Source organism: Geospiza fortis, unplaced genomic scaffold, assembly GCF_000277835.1.
Source record: "Geospiza fortis unplaced genomic scaffold, GeoFor_1.0 scaffold161, whole genome shotgun sequence".
NCBI classification, from domain to species: Eukaryota; Metazoa; Chordata; class Aves; order Passeriformes; family Thraupidae; genus Geospiza; species Geospiza fortis.
In genome coordinates, this window is record NW_005054375.1 from 1,335,884 (window position 1) to 1,339,866 (window position 3,983).

The window sequence follows — 3,983 nt, forward strand, 5'->3', positions numbered from 1 at the left end:
AGTGTGAAGCACTGAGCACCATCTTCTCTGCAGGCACCAACCAAGGCAGCGTGTGCTGCACGGGGACACTTTCTCTTCACAGTGCATTTCTGTGGGCACAGCCACCCACAGCTGTGAAACACAGCAGATTCTGAGAGCATATTATTAAACATTTTGGTTTCTCTTACTTTGTTGCCAAGAAGATACTGCACAAAACACAGCTCTCTCTCCAGAGACTGAGGCAGATTTTTATCTGGTGTGCATGCACCAAGATACTGTGGTTTTGATGCTGGTAGTGGGTTGAGGAATACTTGGGCATGCATGGGGCTTTGTGACTGGGATGGCCAGTGCTGTTGTAAACATGGTTGGAGAGATCAGCCTGACACTTGAGGGTGAATGGCTAATAATCAAATGCAAAGAAAACCAGAGATTGATCAAATGGTTTCATACCTAGATACCTAACAGGCTCACCTACCTGATTTCAGTATATGTCTGTCTTGGGAAAATCCCAAGTCAGATGTTAGTACCAGCCAGAGTACATCTCAGGTGATAATATGTGTAAAATTTAGTACCCTTTGAAACAACAGTTGCAAATACTGAATCTACCCAACAGTGCTGTTGCCATGTTTCTGAGGTGTGTTGTCATACCTGTAATGCAGTTACAATCCTGACATGCAGAGTCTGTGGGACAGGAGGTGAATAAAGCACTGCAACATGCACAGCCTATGCTTATGTACATCCCATCCCATGTTGCTCTTGTGTCCTGAACCCCTGTACCATGCCTGCACTTGGCATTCAGGCTTACTTGGCCTTTGAGCCTGTGCTTGGAGGTGTGAAATGGGGTCAGGCTGAGCTTATGTGGCTGGGACTTCAACCAGTTTGCCAAAGAGGGTGCATTTAATGCTACTCAACTGTCCACAGCCTGCAGTCCCCTAGTCACAATTTCCCTGAGACAAACACTGCTGCCTGGAAACACAGTTGTTTAGATGAGTACCTTACAGGATGTTAGTATCCTCCAGGATTTTACTCTACACTGTGAACTGGGCTCCCACAAACAGGCAAGTGTAGGAAAAGCAAGTAGGATTCACAGTGCATTTCTCAGCTCAGCACAAATGTTTGGGACAGACAAGTCTGCACTGTGGGATGTTCAGCAATACACACCCTCCTTCACATCTGACATTCATGCAGCAAAACTGGAGTCTTGCACCATTTAGGGACCACAAAATTGGACATTGCTTGGGGTTTGTTACAGCAGCATGCTGATGATGGTATAGCTGGTCAGCTCAACCCTTGCCAGTTTGTTATACACTCAGTGAAAAGTGCTGTATAAATTAGGCTTGGTGCTGTTTCTGTCTGCATGCTGAAGGATCTTGTTTAGCTGTAGTATTGTATTATTTCAGTGAGAACAGGCTATGGAGCCAGATGTTTGCTTCAGCTGGATGCAAATATTCTTGCTCTGCCTGTCACCTCACCAGTTTGAGCCTGCTATATGTTCTGGGCTGAAATCCTGCCTGCTGGGAGAGGCTGCATGAAGCAGGCCAGGTCTTTAGTCAACAACTGGTTGATTGCAACTCCTGTGACAAAGGGAGTCTGGATTAGTGGTTTCACTTGGCTTGTCAGAAGATAGGAGCTGATGAGATCACTGATCTAGCTGGAAAAAAATAAGTCAGCAGGGGGAAATTATCTCAGCCTCTTTGTTGACATTACTGTAGAAAGAAGTTCTAGAGTTGAGCAGTGTCCATTGTTATTTTTAATACTGTCAGCTAGGAAAATTCATTGCACCTTCATTATATCATATGTTATTGCAGGTACCGTTTTGGAAAGGGCAATTCCTGTGATGTGATTCTGATCTCCTATGTACTATTTTTGCACAAGAGCAGCTCTTGAGACCTTGCCTGCATTGGCAGCAAGCTGGGATGTGCATTTACAGCATCCTAGTTATTTCATGTTTATTCATCTGGTGTTTGTCTCTGTGGATGATATTTCACTCCACTTTGAATGTGAATCAAGCTGTGCTTCACAGATACCCACAAAGAAAGCTGGTGCAACATAGTTTCCCCTCTGTACATTCACACCCTTTTTCACAGGACACTAAATTCCTCTTGCAGACAAGTGCTCCAATTCAGAGGAGTGATTTCAGGCTTAAATCAACCTGAGTGGGACAACACTGGTCCAGCTGAGCTGATAGTGTTACAGGGATGCAGCCATTACAGTGCACGCAGAACCATTAAATCAAAATCCACAGTTAACCTCAGAAATTCCATCAGAGCATGCTTCCACTTCAAATTTTCAGCCACCCAGTTTACAAGGCTCCCATATATCCTACCATGAGTCATTACCCATTTCAGACAGTCTTTTGTGCCATCAGTATCAGGAAAAGGTTTTGTTTCAAAAGTAGCCTAAAAAAAAAAAAGGCTACTTTTCTGATCCCCACCATTCCTTTAGTCCAGTGTGGACTAAACCAGGTGAATCAGTAGCCATTTGGGAGCAGAAAACTTCAGTGGGAGAGGGGAAGTAAGGCCTGAGAAGCGAGAAACACCCCTAGCCCAACTTTGCCACTAAGGAAGTCTACTCTCTCTGGAAGAGAGTTTGATGCTTTATTGGTGTTAATTGTGGCAGTGAATGGGCACCATATACCCTGCTGCAGTACTCAGCCTTCCTGAAGGACAGATCTGTTGTTGTTAGTGTCTTGTGTGCCCCTGCATTAAAATGGGATTAATAAAATCTATTAGCCCTGAAATGCCACCTTCCACACAGAAAGTTGGAATTTCACAACTTGTAAGGGGAATTTTACTTGCAGAGATTTTACTCAAGTATCAAACACATACAGAGACATACAACCTTCAAAACAGTAAGGACAAAAAAGATGAGACCCACAGTGTACTACTGTTCTCTACTTCCATAGATGGGTAAAAGTGCAAAAAGAAGAGCCAAAAACCTCTTTCTGAGTCATGCCCCTCAATTTCTCTGATGGAAGAAGTCTATTTGGATATCCAAGCCTCATATTACCACAATAAGATCAAAACTTCACATTGTTTTAGTGCAAAATTGATACCCCTCATTTGTTTTACAAAAGCAGGCAGCAGGCCTTGTTTCAGGTAAGCAATTAAGCCAAGCAAATAGAGAATTGGTCTGTGACTGCAGTGACCAGCAGGTCACTTTGCTGCCCTCTCACAGGCTCTGGGGCTGCTTAAATCCCTTCTCCTCCCTCTGCTTTGGTCTCTCTATTTGCAGTCAGGAGCAGAGCCAGCACTAAGCCCAGGCTGCCCGTGCCAACTCATGAGGTCCCCTTGCTTGAACAACCACTTAACAGGGGAAAGGATGCATTTCTTTTTTGAGGTTTGAAAATGGTACTAAAAGGAATAATTTCAGTGCCTGCACATAAGTAGTATTTTAAAATTAGGTAAATGATTCGATAATTTTAAGGAAGATAAAATTTTTCTTTCATTTTCACAACTTCCTACAAATGCTTTTTTTCTGATGTAGGCTCTGCATTGATTTTGCAGAGCATGTGTAATTGCAAGACTTGTTTCTGAAGGAGGCAAATTAAACTTTTTATAGCATTTTCAGGCTACTCATAAAAGTGCTGTATTTAAACTAAGCCTAATTTATCAGGTTTATTGGTAGTATTGCTATTGTTATCGAGTTCTAAAATTAAAGGTAGCCCACCTCAGACTAAAAAACCTGTGGAGATCCTCAACATTAACAGTAATTTTCTTCTTCATTTTCTTTGACTACAGAAGTCAGAATGTCTGCTCTCAGTCCTCCAGCATGAGGTAGGAGTATCTCCTAAATGCAAAGCAGCAAGAAAAGAGAATAAGAAAAAAAGTTTGATTCACATTTTGTCCAAAATACCTTTCTTCTCTCCCTTTAACATTTTCCTTTGACCCTGAGCTTCTTTTTCTTAAAAAACTCCCGTCTTTCTGTGTACTTCTTGTTAGCTCATGATTGTACAGCCTGGCTGTAGGGCACGACCGGTGAATCATAACAGCAAATGTCAGCAG

At 42.7% G+C, this 3,983-nt stretch overlaps 1 protein-coding gene across 1 annotated transcript in view; it reads left to right on the top strand.

Annotated features, from left to right (window-relative positions):
- PTCHD1 (patched domain containing 1) overlaps positions 1-3,983 on the top strand; it is a 27,094-nt gene that overhangs the window by 12,000 nt on the left and 11,111 nt on the right. The gene's annotated exons all lie outside the window — the stretch shown is intronic.